This window comes from Macaca nemestrina, chromosome 7, assembly GCF_043159975.1.
Source record: "Macaca nemestrina isolate mMacNem1 chromosome 7, mMacNem.hap1, whole genome shotgun sequence".
In the NCBI taxonomy this organism is placed as follows: Eukaryota; Metazoa; Chordata; class Mammalia; order Primates; family Cercopithecidae; genus Macaca; species Macaca nemestrina.
In genome coordinates this window covers 8,276,491-8,294,090 of record NC_092131.1, presented here as the reverse complement: position 1 = coordinate 8,294,090, position 17,600 = coordinate 8,276,491, and the positions used below count along the sequence as shown (strand labels likewise).

General features: G+C 42.4%; 2 protein-coding genes across 4 annotated transcripts in view; one reads left to right on the top strand and one right to left on the bottom strand.

The window, feature by feature from the left end:
* The window catches only part of LOC105467434 (SET domain containing 3, actin N3(tau)-histidine methyltransferase), an 86,227-nt gene extending 79,696 nt beyond the window's left edge, over window positions 1-6,531 (bottom strand). For 2 of the 3 annotated variants that reach the window (XM_071099626.1, XM_011717039.2), the window contains exon 1: window positions 6,393-6,531. The gene's annotated coding sequence lies outside the window, so the exon portion shown is untranslated. Of the gene's footprint in view, window positions 1-4,323; window positions 4,486-6,392 lie in introns of those variants that run through there. The other variant, XM_071099628.1, reaches the window with a different exon arrangement.
* A 470-nt stretch (window positions 6,532-7,001) lies between these two features.
* Window positions 7,002-17,600, top strand: part of LOC105467432 (cyclin K) — a 30,329-nt gene continuing 19,730 nt past the window's right edge. The window contains exon 1 of the mRNA XM_024788408.2: window positions 7,002-7,155. The gene's annotated coding sequence lies outside the window, so the exon portion shown is untranslated. The remainder of the gene's footprint in view (window positions 7,156-17,600) is intronic.

The following is a 17,600-nucleotide window of genomic DNA, read 5'->3' as shown; positions in this document are numbered from 1 at the left end:
GCCGAGGCGGGCGGATCACCTGAGGTCAGGAGTTCAAGACCAGCCTGGCCAACACAGTGAAACCCTGTCTCTACTAAAAATAGTCCCAGCTACTTGGGAAGCTGAGGTACAAGTATCACTTGAACCCAGGAGGCAAAGGTTGCAGTGAACCAAGATCGTGCCACTGCACTCCAGCCTGGGCCACAGAGCAAGACTCTGTCTCAAAAATAAATAAATAAATAAATAAAGTACAGTTGTTGCTTTTCACATTTTTTTTTTTGCTATTTTTCCACTAACACAATAATTTTAGAAATAACTAAACATTTCTGACTGACTTTTCATTACATAGTAGGTTTTAGTTTTAAACTGCCGTTGAACGAAATTGCAAATAAATTAACATAGGCTCCTATTTAACAGAAGTTACCAAAAAAACCTTTTGTAAAGCAAAAAATCATTGGGTATCATGAATAATCATTTCCTATTATATCTTTCTAAAATAAAAAAGACAATGTTATGGGTGAAGAAACAGCTGTAATCCATCAAACCATCCACATTCCTTAACATAAGGATTCTGGATTCTAGAACCAAGGAGCATCAGGATTAGAGTAGCTCTCAACCCCACGCGTGTACGGCGCATGGTGCCTGATGTTATGGAGCAGTCACAATCAGTACATCACCTGATCCAAGTCTGAGAAGGATATAAGACAGGCAGGACAGAGCCAGCGTGTCATTCCTGATTAACAAACACACAGCCTAAGGCGGATTGCCAGTAAGTGAAAAAGGCAGATTCAAAGCTTCTGCCTTTAGGTGGCCAGCAGAGCTGCACGTTCACTTCCAAGACAATCTCCTGCTCTGTGAGCCCCTCCAGTACAATATTGCAGAGAAGTTCACCGTCCTCTCTGACCTGTCAGCTTTTGCGTCTCCCCAACATTTTGTCTTCTCCAGGCCTAAAGTGCCCCTCATTACTACATATTTCTCAAAAGTGAGCAAAATGATTTAAGCATATTATACTTCAATGAACTGCTGTTGTTTTTTTTTTCCGAAGTCAACAAAACCCTTCAGATGTGCTCGGAGATGGACTACCCACCTTCCTGAAACTCAAAGAAATTTGACTAATATTCCTAAGACTGCCCTAGCTTTTCTACGAGCCAAGTGAATTCATTCCCTCACTCCTGCACATTTCCTGAGAATCTAATCTGAAACACAAAGATGATACAACATGGTCCCACAGCCTTTAGGACAAGACAGTCACAACTAAAGTCTTTCATGATCTTCAGCAAGATAGATGTGCTATATTAACAACTGAGTTTTTGAACCTAAATGCAACTATTCATGCTGTCATGTTCCTTATTTCAGGATCATCCTTGCCGTGCCCTGTGTCCTATGGCAGTTCCCCAACATGATCGTCCCCATCACAATCATGTCATTTAGGCATTTATTATATGATCAGGAATTGAGGTAAGCATTTTACACAGTATCAGATAGGTATTAACAAGCCCCCTTTACAGATGAGAAAGTTGACACTTACAGAGACTGAGTAATTTATGCAAAATGATAGACTCAGTTTGTGTCAGAGCCTCACCAGCACACCTCAATGACAAATCTTACTGATACTCAATAATATTTCATGAGTTCGGCTCAAAACCAACCCATTTATGAGAGCTCCAAAGGTTCACTGTTATCTCTGATATTCAAAATAATACTATTCCTTTGCAGTGATAAAACATACGCATGTAAAGGCTTTATTTCTTTGGCCTTTTAAAAGTATAGTTATTTTGCTGGCTTTGTCCAAATACATAGGAGGAGCTGCAGGTTAAATTGGGACATGCGCAAAACTTCCAAAAGAGCTTCCACCCAATCCAGTACATCCCACAGTGATCTCTGCAATGCCACACTTTTGTTGCGGAGGAAAAACGCAGAACCATGAGGTGACCATGACATGCAGCAATGCTAAATTATTACAACTAACAAATCAAAAATGTTATTAGACACCCGTAAACATTTTATGGTAAAAGCAGCTTTAATAACACTAATCCTTACTTCCTCTCAAATATGTGTCAGAGAAAACTGCTGATATTGAAAAGGCATGTCTATTTTCTGAGACTGAACATTGTAAACCCTTTAGTTGGAAGAATTTCTTAGACCTGTTACGTCCTAATGAATTGTTTTCTTAAAAAAAGGAAAGTGAAACTCAGGATCACAGATAGTGATAAGCCTAAGATAGTGCACATTTTATTAAGAGTTCTTGGCCGGGCGCGGTGGCTCAAGCCTGTAATCCCAGCACTTTGGGAGGCTGAGACAGGCGGATCACGAGGTCAGGAGATTGAGACCATCCTGGCTAACACGGTGAAACCCCGTCTCTACTAAAAAATACAAAAAACTAGCTGGGCGAGGTGGCGGGCGCCTGTAGTCCCAGCTACTCGGGAGGCTGAGGCAGGAGAATGGCCTAAACCTAGGAGGCGGAGCTTGCAGTGAGCTGAGAGATCCCGCCACTGAACTCCAGCCCAGGCGACAGAGCAAGACTCCGTCTCAAAAAAAAAAAAGAGTTCTATGTATCAAATATTTTTGTCAATTAAAAATTAAAAATAAAAAGTTCCATGTAGACACCTGATTATCTACATTCTCTAGACAATTTTTTTGTCTTTCTAAAAAACAGTGGAAACATTTCTTCCTGCTCTGTCCCTCTGCCCTCCCCTACTTCCCCATCCCAGTACTGAGGTTAGGCTCGTAAAAGGCTAAGAATTCACTTTGGCTTAGTAATCAGTAGATCCCTTTCAAAATCTTAACATCAAAGATAGATGTGTCTTCCATTGTCAACCAAGACTGTATGGACTTACTAGTTCACTTCTACTTGGAAAGTACTTGATACAAGAAAAAAAAGAATTGCAAAGTCTTAACTTTGGTATTTGAATTTTATAATCATTTGGAATCAGTTTTCTTCCATTCAAATTTATCTCAGTTGAAAATGTTCAATATCTGTGTTTTTACCTCTTGTTTTTACAGTCTGTTTATTTCCAAAACTCACAGGAGACTCCCAAGTGGAAACGGGGTCAACACAGCTAATCTCTGGCTTGAGTTAAAAAGCAAGACTTCTTAATCTTGGAGATGCTAATTTTTTTTCAAAAGACTATTAAGTGACTTTTTAAAAAGCCAAGTCTCAGCCCAGTGCTGTGGCTCACGCCTGTAATCCCAGCACTTTGGGAAGCCAAGGTGGGCAGGTCACCTGAGGTCGGGAGTTTGAGACCAGCCTGACCAACATGGAGAAACCCCGTCTCTACTAAAAATACAAAATTAGCCAGGTGTGGGGGCGCATGCCTGTAATCCCAGCTGCTCGGGAGGCTGAGGCAGGAGAATGAACCCAGGAAGCAGAGGTCGCAGTGAGCCGAGATTGCGACATTGCACTCCAGCCTGGGCAACAAAAGAGAAACTCCATCACAAAAAAAAAAAAAAAAGCCAAGTCTAAACTTCTTTGTAATAGGAAAATACATTATATATATTAATATTTCGATAGAAATTTTTAAACTTGAGTAATTATGTAAATTATATTTGCATATCAAAATAGTTAACCTCTCCAATGTTATGAATAATGAGATGATAAAAGGAAATCCAATGGACAGAAATCCATTGTAAAGGCAACAAAAGTGAAAACTGTAGAAAACTGTAAAAGCAAGAATCTTCAGTCTAATACTCTTGACTGGTTAAATATGTCCCAGAACAAACTGTTACCCAGATAAACACTTCTATGACTGTAGCAGGAGAGAAAAGATGCACAGCTAATCAGAAGAGTTTTCACTGATAAAGAAAGGGCCCAAAAATAATGGCAGGTAATTGAGAAAGCAAATATTATAACTGGCCACAAGCAAAATCCAAAGTAACATAAGAATAAACATAAGTTCACTGCTTAACATTAAATGTTAAAAACATTTAATGCCATAGGAATAAATGACTCTTAGTTCTCTTTGGGGGAACAAAGTCACCACTCCATTCCCAGGACTTCGGTCCAAGGGAAAGAAACACACTTGAAACTCTTCCTCCCCACCCCCAAAAGAAGCACCAGGCACAGCAACCAGGGAACAGGCAAACCAGTCTCTAAAGATAAACAACCTCTCAGAGAAGGACAGTCACCCAACTACACATAAGAAAGATACATTATTAGTTACAGTTCTAAACCCTACCTCGGATTCGTGATAAGAAAAAAGACTCTGTAATTCAAACATTTCAGATACCCAGTACGCCTCAAACTACCCTGACATCTAGTCACAAAGCATTCAGAGTAACCCTGACTTGGAGGTGGGATTATTGCTTATATTTTTACTACAACTCTACACAGCACAAACTATGCACCTGGTTTTCACTGAATTCAATGACTGTCTACTAAATATTCACTCCAAGCAAGCCTTTGTGGCTGATGGTCATACTTTCCCCGGTGCCGTCATCCTGTCATTCTCCTCCAGGCAGGAGAGTACTGTGTTTCAAGGAGGCTGTTGTGACCGTTTATCAGAACTCTCAAAACAAAAACAGTTGTCCAGTGGTTGAGCTTTAAACAGGAAAAATATCTGAGTACAACCTCCACATTTTTCTCATTATCCAGGCTTCTAAAGCGAAAGTTTAATTATCATTTAAAATGTGGCCTAAATGTCCACGGCAGGGAAGAGCATCGCAGCAGCCATCACTTTCTCACTGACAGTCACTGTGCTCTTACGAGTAGCTTTCGCTATTAACGTACATACAAACATAAGATGTTTTAATCTTCAAATCCAACACCACTCCAATTCCAGGAAAAAAAGCCCTGAGATGTTAGCACACTGGAGAAGCAACCATTTTACTCCTTCAGACTAGAGTTCCATTTCAGATATTAACTTACAATCACTTAGAGGGCAGACAGGAAAGGGGTAGCAGAAGGCTAAAATCCAAGGTTGTCTGGGGTCCCAATAAAGAGGTTCTGTAGCTGTTTGAGAACTTGGCTTTGCAAACTACTTTCTTAGGCCAGAGAAAAACTCCTCGGTAAACTGTTGGAATTTCACCAAAGTATCAATCACGGCAGCCCCTGGGACTAATCCGGTACTGCTGGACTTTCTTCACGCATGGTAGCCCGTATAAACACAGTATATACAGCAAGGTTCAAGCAAGTCTTGGCAAATTTTAACACTGGAGAGGAAGACTGCTTTTATTTCGCTATATTCTTGGATTAAAGGTATTTACTTAAAATAATAAACACTTCTCCGACATTATTACTGGTTAGCTCAGTTCTGAAATACTGGCAAGGTCATTTCAAGAAGAAAAACGGGAGAGGAAGAGGTATATTTTACATAAGATAAAATCCACACTTTTCAGTGTCCGGTTCTGAGTTTTGACAAACGCATTTATAGTGGTCTCATCAGCACCACAATCAGGCTACGAAGAGAGAGGTAACTCTTCGAGGATTCTTAAAAGCAAAATTAATTTGTCAGCATACTTTAAAAGTATTTTTGAAATATCACCTTATTTAGAAAAGCAAAATAACACGGTCCGAGTGGTCCTAAGCCGTGAATGCCTCTGCAATACTTAAATGCCCTCCTCCCAACCCCGGCCCGACGAGGGTGAGTCCCGCAGCCAGTGGCGCGCGTCACTGTCGGCTCCTTTTCCCGAGTGGAGACGGGGGAAAGACAGAGTTGCATCGCCAGGCTGGAGCCACGAGGAGAAGAGTTTAACGCCGGAATGACAAACTCTAAAGCACTGAATGCCTCTCCCTGGTAGGGCACTGCGCGTGTGGAGCACGGCCAGGGACGCGTGGGAAGAAAGACGACCTATTTCCTACGACCGTCTTCCTAACTGGACCGAGCGGGAGGAGGCGGGGGCTGGTCCCCGGGCACCCCGGTGGGCACCGAGAACTCGCAGAGAGGAACATAAAACCGCACGGCCTTCCCTGAGCAGCGGGGAGACGGGAGGAAGGAAGGAAATGAGAGCTCGACCCGGCCGCGCGCAGAGCCGAACCGACCAGCCCGAGGGACCAGGGCCCCACCCGAGAGCAGGAGCGAGGGCCGGGGACAGGAGACCAAGCGCGGGGAGAGCGCTGCCTGCACCTGCCACCACCTCGAGACCGGGTGGCGCGAGGCCCGGGAGCGTGGGCGGCAGAGGGGACCGGGCAGCGGCGAGAGCGCGCCTCCCCTCCCGCAGGGCGCCCGGGCAGAGGCCGACCGGAGCCCTCCGACCCCGCCGGGCCCTCCCCGCCCAGGCACCCGAGCGCACACCTGCCCCCTTCAAGCCCTGGGCCCAGAGCGGCAGGCGGAGACCCTGGCGGGGGCGCGGGCCGGACTTCGGCCGAGGGGCGCTGGCCAGGGCGAGGGACGGCCTCGTAGAGCTCGGAGACGCAGCGCGAGTTTTCCCCGCAGCCCGCGGGCCGCGCGCGCGCAGAGACCGCCGCCAGCACTCACCTGCCCGCTTCCCTTAGCGCAGCGGGAACGACGCACTCCGGCCCGGACCCCGCCGTCCGCCTCAACCAACCCCCAGGCGGTGGCGGCGGTGGCGGCGGCGGCGGCGGCGGCCGGACGGGAGGGGCGGGACGGCAGCCTGAGACGGCCCCGCTGCCGCGGCCCAACCCTGCTCCGCCCGCCCCGGACCCCGCCCCCGGGCCGCCGCCGCCGCTGCTCATTGGTCCACACCTCGGACGCATGGGCGCGGCCCCGCCCCGCCGCCCAGCCGGCGTTCCGTCCGGGGTCCTCCCCAGCCAGTGGGCTGGCGGCTCCCGGGGACGAGAGCGGCCGGCTCAGCGGCCGCCAACCCCGAAGTCGCAATTGGCTGCGTTCGCCCCCGCCAGAGCTCTGATTGGACGAATCTCGACCCGGGCCCCGCCTACGCGCCCAAGTTCCGTTAGCAGGTTCGGTTGCTCCAGAATGCCTTTTTGCTCCAAGGGGCGGGACCGACGGGATGGGCCCTGTGACTGGCTCCTCCCCCTGCACGCAGCAGCCACTGTCCCGCGGGGCGGGCGGGCGGGGAGGAGAGCGGCGGCTTGTTCCTCTTTTGAGAGCTCTGCTTTCTTCCCATTGGTTGACAGGCATCCTACTCTCTCCGCCCCTCCGGTCGCTTGGTTTTCGTCTCAAGACGCAGCGTGATGACGTAGTTCCCCGACATTCCACATGCAAGATGGCCGCAGTACGCAAGGAGAGACGTCGCTAAGGGGCTTGCCTGAAGCGAGAGGTGAGTGACCCACCGACTGCGGGCAGCACCGCCCACCTCCCGCGTATCTGGAGGTCGGAGTAGGTTATGGTCAACCGCCGCCATCCACTGGCGGAGTCTCTCTTTCCGGATTCTGCCTCCCTCCGCTAACCTCCGGTACACATTGAACTTAGCGGGCGGCGCGGGGCTGTGGGGCGGGCGTGTAGAGAGGGTCTGAGGCGCCGGGGCGGGGCAGGGAGGCCGGGCTCAGTCTAGAACTGGTAGCGGCCCTCGCTCTGGGGAGCAGTCAGAGTTCGGGGACTTTCTAGGGGTTGGACAAAAGGGGCAGGGGTGTTAACCGCGCAGTCTCACAGCCACAGACTGCTCATATCTCCCCGATTATTTCGCGGCGTATTAGTCCCAACCTTGGCTAGGCCTGAGACTTTTTGGAGGTTGTTCCATGTCTAGGGTACTCCGACTTTGGAGTTTTGAAGAGCCACGTAACGAGGGTGCGACTAAGAATGAGGAAAAGGCACTTCCGCGGTTAGATTTAGTTGTTGCCGAGACATCGTCTTTACGGACGCGCTCCTGGTGGTTGCTTTGGTTTGTTATGAGAGAAATTGTTCTTTAGAAAATTGGAGCGTAAATCTAGAGGTTATCTGACAGCTCCTAAACTATTGTCTGCCCAAGATAGGCTCGGTAGTGCTCGCTAAATTTAGATTGCCAGTTAAACGGAGCTTTCGCTAAGTCATCTGAGGTTAGGAACTTCTAAGCATTTCTTAAGGGTGGTCTTCTATGTTTTTAAGGGAAACTTGGTGATGTTTGTGTATCTCGATGTAAATCGCTGTTTACAGATATCTAGCACAATGCCTTGCAATTGTAGGTGCCCACTAAATGTTTGTATGAATGATGTTGCTAGAATGAAAGCGAGGAGCTTTCAGCGCCTGGAACACTGCCTGACGTTTAATAAGCCCTCCGTATTGCTGAATGAAAGAATGGATAGATGGTGGTAATGGTAATAGTATTGATAGACATCTGGATTAAAGTTATGCCCTTAGGATGCTTACCTGTTAAATAATTTTGACTATGAATATAGTAATTATCCGAGATTGTTTTATTCAGAGCGACTACCACTGCTGTCTTTTAGGGTTTTTTCCCCCTCTTGTATCTCATTTCGATTATACTGTGATGCAGTATTCCAGCATATTAGTCGATTTCTAGGCAAATCCTGTTTAAATTTGTTCCATTTTGAAAATGTAGGTTGCACCAACAAGCAATAAAAACTATTCGAGTTGTTAATGAGGTTCTTAAATGTTAAATGCTGTTTCTAAAATTGAATGTCATAAAGAAAAATTGGTCATAGCCGTGGCCTATAAAATGGGCTAGTTCATTTTAGGACGTTATATTTGAAAGCAGTGACTCTGCTGAGTGTCTAAAAGGGAGGACAGTGTTTTCTGCTTGTTTTATTTAAAACTGGATGAGGACAAAAAAATCTAGAGGAATTAAATTCAAGGTAATTGAGGAGATTACAGAGTGATCATATTTTTAAGCTCAGGTAAATTGTATACCAGAGTATTTGCAGATGACTTTATAAAATCATTATTCATAAATTTTGAAAAATCCTAAAAGTGCAGTTAATGATAGAAGACTAGAGTCTGGTAAATGTCTCAGTTTTCACACAGAACCATTCGATGGCTCTTGGCTGCTAGGAACCTATTAATAAACTTTTAGAATCTGGTTGGAAGAGCCAACAAGTTTATGAGTACTTGGGAAAGGAGAGCTGATTCCCTGAAGCCAACAGAGCTTCAATAAGAAAAGGCCAGGTGAGGCCAGAGGTGGTGGCTCACGCTTATAATACCAGTACTCTGGGAGGCCAAAGCTGGAGGATCGCTGAAGCTCAGGAGTTCAAGACCATCCTGGGCAACATAGTGAGACCTCATCACTAAAAAAAAATAAAAAAATTAGCCAGATGTGGAGGTGCATGCCTGTGGTAGCTAGGGAGACTGAGGCAGGAGGATCACTTGAGTTAGAGATCAAGGCTGCAGTGAGTCGTGATCACGTGACTGCACTCCAGCCTGGGCGACAGAGCAAGACCCTGTTTCAAGAAAAAGCCAGGTGACACAAATCATTTCCTTTTGTTACTAGACTGGTGGTGATTGGGGATTGCTGGACTTAAGTTCATTTAAGTTTATTTAGGACACAGTCTTCCAACAAGATTCTAATACTGTGTCTAGATACAAGAGTTAAATATGCATTGGATAAGGTGTGGTTAGATGGATTGATATCCATGCAAATTACCAACCCCAAAATGTTGATTAATGGGTTGATGTAAACCTGAGGAGTTGTCTTTGGAGATATGCTACAGGACTCTGGTGTTGCCCTTGCTCTGATTAACACTTTTTTATTACCAACTTTAAATATATAAACAGCATGATTCTCAAGTTAATAAATGCACTCAAACCATGTAGTGATAATCAGCCACACATTAGATGACACTCAGAAATCAAAGAGTTCTTAAAGGCTGGAATATAATAATAGGCCAGAACCAACCAGATATAAATTTACTAGGTGAGATAGTCTCAAAAATTTTTTTTAAATAAATAAATTTAGTTGGTGTGATTACATTTACAAAAACTCAGTTTTCCTGGCTTGAGAAAAGTGGTTCTAGGATGTAATGTTCCACTTACAGAAGAAAAGCAGTGTCTAGATTGAGGGAAAGCAGTATCTTGGTATAAAGTAAGACAGATTGTGGCTGCTGCTTGCTTACTGTGAATTAGTCAGGTTGCTTCGTGTCTCTGGCTCCATTTTCTCAGTGATAAATTGTGAGGATAAGAAAACTAGCTTGCAGACATGGCTGCAACGCAGCAGACACACAATGGACATGTTACTGAATGTTAGTTACCACCCCCCTCCCATGTGCTATGCACATCATATCTGTTTTGATTCCTAATATTTAGGGAGGACTTGAAACACTTAAAAAAAAAAAAAAGTCATGATGAGAAAAATGGTTAGATTTGTTTACCCTAGAGAAGAGAATGTAAAAATTGCTTTTACCTATTTGAAAGACAATCAATAGATAAGGGAAATGTATTTTCAAAGGTTAGTTTAAGGACCCTGGTAGAAGTTAAAGAGTCGCTAAAAGGTAGATTTCATTCATGCATTATTTTACGCCATCTGTGTAGCAGATCTAGGGGATGAACAGAACAGATAAAAATCAATATAGGAATATAGGAATTATGTGAACACCAGTTATTGATACCCAGCAATGCTGTTTCATTGATAAGTGGCCAAATATTACTAAGAGGGGATTTCGATATTGGGTGAGATAATTGAGTGGTGACATTTACTATTGTTTCCATAATTCTAAATGTAGAAAATATATTTAGTCTTTTTTTTTTGAGTCGGAGTCTCGCTCTGTCACCCAGGCTGGAGTGCAGTGGCGCAATCTCGATCTCAGCTCACTGCAAGCTCCGCCTCCCGGGTTCACGCCATTCTCCTGCCTTAGCCTCCCAAGTAGCTGGGACTACAGGTGCCTGCCACCACACCCGGCTAATTTTTTTTTCTTTTTTTGTATTTTTAGTAGAGATGGGGTTTCACCGTGTTAGCCAGGGATGGTCTCTTATCTCCTGACCTCGTGATCCACCCACCTCGGCCTCCCAAAGTGCTGGGATTACAGGCATGAGCCACTGCGCCTGGCTGTATTTAGTCTTTTAAGATGTGAAATGATATTTATGAAGCCCATTCCTGAAAGGTGCTGCTAAAATGCCTTGACAGGTTGCTTGTGTATGGATTTTCATTTTGCAGAGTTCATAAATCTCAGTCATTTTCACAGGAATCACGAGCTGCTAATGAGAAAATTTATAACTTTAGGGTCTTGTGAAAAAGTAATTGAAGAGTAATAGGGAACAGGTTTATAGACCTGAGGCAAAAACTTTTTCAGGGAGTTCTACGATTTTGAGGACTATCTCTATTCTGTTTATGTCCATAATATTTTCACTACATTTCATGAATTGTTTACATTCTGCCTTGGAACCTAAAGGGACCAGGAGTTTGGCCAGTAACAGAAGGTAAAACAAAATTGAATATACTTATGATTTATCCACTTGTGGACCGAGATTCTTTTCCATTCCAGTTTCATCCCTACTGGGTTATTCCTAACACTGTTCCCCACTCTGTCCCTTTCTTCTAAACAGATATCTTGGTATTCTACTTCCTAGAGAATATGGAGGTACTTCCTCCCCCTTAAAAGATTATTTAAAAGTGTCTTTCTCAAAATTTTCCTTCCCTTCTTAGGGAAAAAAAGAGCTTTCTTTCTAAGGTTAACTTTCTTACTATGCTTTGTATTATCCCTTGACCAGTTAGCCTCCCTTGTTCTGACTCCACTAGTCATTCCTTTTTTTTTTTTTTTCTGGCTGCAGACATTGTTCCTTCTCCTTCATGCTGAAAAATAAATAAAAACCAAAACAATAACAAAAACTCCCTACTATTACCTGTTACTCTCTTTGAGAACAGATGCCTCAAAAGAATAACCTGTTTCCGGCCGGGCATGGTGGCTCATGCCTGTAATTTCAGCTACTCAGGAGGCTGAGGCAGGAGAATCACTTGAACCCAGGAGGCAGAGGTTGCAGTGAGCACCACTGCATTCCAGCCTGGATGACAGAGGGAGACTCTGTCTCAAAAAATTAAAAAATGAGTAAAAAAGAATAACCTATTTCCTAGTCTGTTCATTCTTTACCACCCCTTGCAGTTTCTACACCTTCTGTCCTATTGCACTTCTAAAAACGTTATTTTATTTATATGTGTATGTAGGTATTTTAAATATAGTCCTATACCATACAAATTACCCACTTAAACTGTACAAATCAGTAGTTTTTAGTATTTTCAGAGTCGTGCAACCGTCACAATTTTCAGTGTCTTTAAAAAACAACTAATCACCAATTAAAGTAAACTTTCCTCAGTTCCTTGTCCTTTAACTTTTCTTTTGCATTTGTCATTGTTGACTACCATCTCTGGTTTAAAGCTGACATCCCTTGGTTTATTTTGCAATGAAGGATGCAGATTTCCCTACTTCTTGGACCAGTGTTTTTCCCTTTCTCTTATTTGGTGATTCTTAGTCCACAAGTGGATAAATCATAAGTACATTCAAGTCTGTTTTACCTTCCTGTCATTGGGCAAATGCCCTCCTTTGGTGATTCTTCCTGCTTGGTACAAGTTCACAGAGTTCTGTGCCCAGACTCCTTCCTTCTTCACTCTCCATCCCTCCATCCGTCAACACGGCTTTATAGTCGTCACCTCTGTATAGATGAATCCCAAGTAGATATGTTCTGTAGAGACTTCAGCTGGCCTCTTTATCTGTCTGATAGATATTTCCACAAAAGTATCTTAAAGTTCTTCAAGCTTAGTATTTATAGAGCCAAATTCTTCTTTTCCTCCCTTCTTATCAAAACCAGCTTTTTCTCTTGTCTTATCCATTTGTCTTTTTAGTATCACCCTCTGTGTCAGTCAAACTTGAAATCATCTTTTTCCATTCTTTGCCTCATGGCCAGTTATGGCACACACACCTCTTTTTCCAACTGCCATTGTGTGGAGACAGGTGTATTAGGTAGTCTTCACTTGAACTGCTACTGTAGTCTCCTAACTGGTTCTCTTTCTGCATACCTCTCAACAAACCTCATCATGCTCTCTCCCCTTACATGCGTTGTTGTTATTATTATTCCCTGACAAATAATTCATATATTTATTTTTTATTGTCTCTCCCACTAGAATGTAAGCTTCCTGGGGCAGAGGCCTTGCTTGTCTTGTTCCCTGCCATGCTATTAAGGCCTGGCTCATAGTAAATGCTCAGGAAATATTTAAATGAAAAAAGTACATGGAAAACTGTTAGGCATATGTATCTTAAAGTAGCAATTCCCAACTGTAAATAAATTGCTAAGATGTGCCAAGATATTGATTCCCTCAGCCAACTGTCCAGTTGCCTTCTGTTCTATAACAATATATGTGCATGTTTAACACTTATTAATAATCAAACACCAGAAACATTTTACATGCCCAGACAGTAGAATGGATAGATAAAGTGTGTTACATTCATAAGATAAAACTGTACTGTACAGCAGACTTTCTCAGCTTTGGCACTATTGAAATGTTGGACTAGATAATTTCTTGTCATGGGGGATTGTTCTGTGCACTGAGGATGTTCAGCTACATTCCTGGCCTCTACCCACACTGGATGCCAGTGGCAACCCCCCAGTTAGGAAAACCAGAAGTGTCTTCAGACATTGCCAAATGTCCCCTGGGGGGCAAAATTGTCCCAGGTTTGAAAACCACTGCTCTGCGGCAATGAGAATGAACAACTACTGCCTTATGCAACAACAGGAATGAATCCCACAAACTTAATATTGAGCAGAAGAAACCAAATGTAAAAGTGGTACTGTGTCATTGCACAGTCCTTCAAACACAGGCAAAACTAATTGATGGAAATAGAGGTCAGAATAGTTATCTTTGGGAGGATAGTGACTAGGAGAAGAATGAAGAGAGCTTCTGGAATGTTGGTACTGTTCTATTTCTCAACTGAATAGTGTTACACAGGTGTGTTTACTTTGTGAAAAACAATCAGCCATACAATTATAATTAGTGCACTTTTCTTTTTGTATGCTGTGATTCAAATTACAGTGTTGTAATTTATGAAACCAGTACCCACACATAGGCAAGTATTCCTTGGCTATCGAGGGATTGATGAAGATAAGGAGTCCTCCTGGTCTCCTATGCAGTCTCATCAGACTTTATCCCCAACTTTTTATTACATGAAAGAATAGTGCAATGACTACTTGTTTACCTGTGGACACATATTCGTTTTTTGCCATGTTTACTGTGTGGTTGTGTTTTAGCTGAACTATTTGAAAGTAGGTTGCAGACATTAAGACACTTTACCCAAAATACTTCAGCCTTCATCTGCTAAGAATAAAGTCATTCTCCTGTGTAATCACAATATCTTTATTACCCCCAAAGAAAATTAACTGACAGTAATTCCCTTCCTGATATCCTGTAATGTACAATTCATACTTAAATTTTTCCTAATTGTTTGAAATTTTTTTTTTAAAAAAAAGATCTAATCAAGGTTCACATATTGCATTTCGTTGTTAGCCCTCTTTAGCCTTTTTAAATCTAAGACAGTCTTTCAAAATGTTTTTTGATAACACTGACAGTTTTGAAGAGACCAGGTCGGTCGTTGGGTAGTGTGTCTCACCTTCTGGATGTGACTAATAGTTTCCGTGTTGTGCTTTTTCACTTACTCTCCTACCATCAGTTTTTATTGTAAACTGGAAGTTCAGTCAAAAGTTTGCTTAAATTTAGGTTAAGCTTTTGGGAGACAAGAATACTGCATAGGTAGGTGATATTTATTTCTCATTGCAATTGGAAGTCACATAATGGCAGGTTTTCACCCTATTAGTGATGTCAAGTGTGATCATTTTGTTAAGGATAAACTGTATTATTTTTTACAGTAGTTAAAATCAGTGCTAGCAAAGTAGCATTTATTATCAGTAGCATTTTATTATCAGTAGTTATCAGTGCTAGCAAAGTATTATTCTCTCTCTATATTAATATTGTTATGGACACATAGATTGTATTTTATGATCAACTGCAGTCATTTTTCTTTTTACTATTCAAATTACCTTGAATTAGTCCAGTGGGCACCCATCATGATGATTCCTATGTCTTTTTTTTTTCCCCTAGCAAATCATTCCTTCAGCAGTCCTATGTCTTTTGATAAGCTTTGATTGGTCTGAGTACATCCCAGGTAGGCTCCAACCCCAGACTGGAAAGAAAGCTGCTTCCTTTTAGAGAGTATTGGTATTGAAAAAGTTAAGATTTCAGAACTAGGTTTGTCATTCCTTCTTGGTACTTGAAAAGGAGAGAAATGGGATATATATGTATATATTTTTAACCGTGATTTATCTTGATATCTTCAGTTAAAGTTTAACATCACAGATTTTTTCTTAACATTTGGTTTTGTGCATGTGTACATTTGTTTTCTCTGCACTGAAAATCTTGGTTCCTAACAACATTAACATTTACATATTTGCTTTATTCCACAACATGCAAAAAAAATTTGTTTGAAAATTACAATATTAATGACACTACTAACAGTACAGTAATGAAGTTTTACAATTTCCTTGGGGTCGGCCACGGTGGCTCATACCCATAATCCTAGCACTTTGGGAGGCTGAGGCAGGAGGATCGCTTAAGGCCAGGAGTTTGATGCTGAAGTGAGCTAGTTTCATGCCACTGCACTTCAGCCTGGATGACAGAGCAAGACTCTGACTAAAATAAATAAGTAAATAAATAAATAATTATTTTCAGTTCTTTTTGTCCTTAGAATATATCTCACTAAGCATGTAACAAGATCAGAAATTACTTGAAGTAAATTTTCTGTGTGGTTTTGTTGCCCGTTTGGTTTGAGTTTTAGGATTTGCTTCTTGATTTTTAGTTAAGTTTATGAGTCTATTAAATATTTACATGATTCAAACATCAAAGGTTATAAAAGTACTCGGAAGGGAGTCAAGCTGAAAGAGCACCTAATGGCCACATTGGAATAGTTTGAGCAACAAAATAAATAATGATAGTGATAGTATTGGATTATAACCCAAAGAATAAAATACTCACACCTATACTAAAATAAATAAACAAATGGGAGAGAAGAAATGAATGTTAACAAAATGATTCCAAATAATAAATGTTGAAGCAGTAAAGGAAATAGAAAGTCACCATTAGAACACCACAGTTATTATCATCTCAGGTGAGTGCTAAAATTAGTAGATGAAACTTGAAGGAGAAACAGACATTTGTATAGTATTTTGCATTATAAAATATTTCCCCCAAAATATTTACTTACTACTGGGTGGCTTTAACATATGTCCACAGTTTCTTTGATGCCTCTTCCTCCAGAAAGTGGAGCTTAATTCCTTCACCCTTGAGTGTGAGCTGGACCTTGTGACTTGCATCTAAGGAATAGAAGATAGGAAGGGAAAAATAATGATTTACAGTGAGAAACCTGGTAGACTCCATCTTAACCAAGAGCTCATGGTTAACATTAGTAAGTTATTCTGATATCACCTGCACCCAAATATGATGTGTAGTTAATAGTGGTTATACCAAAGTTAATTTCTTTTTTTTGATAAATGAACCATGGTTATGGAAGATGTTTACATTAGGGAAAGCTAAGTGAAGGGTATAGACAAAAACTCGTCTATCTTTACAGCTCTTCTATAAACCTACAATTAGTTTAAAATAAAAGCTTTCATAAAAAGGCAAAGCTGTATGAAAAGATATACACATAGAGAAGTCTTGTTTCCATTCCTGTCTTTTCCATCCTGTTTTTCCTTATTAGTAATTATTTTTTGAATTACTTTTAAAAAATAGAGAGGTCTGGCTGGGCACCGTGGCTCACGCCTGTAATCCCAGCACTTTGGGAGGCCGAGGTGGGCAGATCACGAGGTCAGGAGATCGAGACCACCCTGGCTAACACAGCGAAACCCCGTCTCTACTAAAAATACAAAAAAATTAGCCGGGCGTGGTGGCGGGCGCCTATAGTCCCAGCTACTTGGGAGGCTGAGGCAGGAGAATGGCATGAACCCGGTAGGCGGAGCTTGCAGTGAGTCAAGATCATGCCACTGCACTCCAGCCTGGGTGACAGAGCAAGACTCCGTCTCAAAAAAAAAAAAAAAAAAAATAGAGATGTCTGTTTTTTTCCCCTCCTTTGTTACATGGATGCTAACATACTGTGTACACTATCCCGTACCTTGCTGATCTGGAAGTCTCTCTGTCCAGTACTTAATGATCTTTCTCATTCTTTTTAACAGCTGTGGGATATGCTGTTGTGTGCATGTACCATATTTTACTCAGCCAGTCCCCCAGTGATGGGCGTTTGGGTTGTTTATAGTTTTGCCATTATAAATAACACTACAGTGAATAATCTTATGCACATGCTGTTTCATAGTTGTGACATTTCATAGTTACGACAATATTTTCAGAGTCGATTCCTAGCAGTGGGATTGCTGGGTCAAAGAGCAAATGCATGTGTAATTTTGTTGGATATCGTGAACCTCTCTGTGACAGTTGGACCATTTTGTACTCCCACCAGAAGCTTATAAGATCACCTGCTACTCTGTAGCCTTGCCAACAGAGCAAATTGTCAAACTTCGGGATTTTTGCCAATCCAGTAGGTGAGAATTGTGTCTCAGTGTGATACCTGATTATGAACAGGTCATGTTTTCTGAGATTTTAATTAACTGGTCTCCCCCCACCCTTTGAACAGTGCCCAATTTAATCAGTCACACACAAAAATGTAAATTATTAGTTCAAGTTTTTGTCCAGGTACTTAATTCTTCCTCTTGGAAGAAAGATCAGATTTCCTTCAGAGCTACCAGGTGCAAGGAGGAGAATACTCAGCCCCGCCGTGTCACCCTCCCCACCAGAAATGAGGCAGGTAC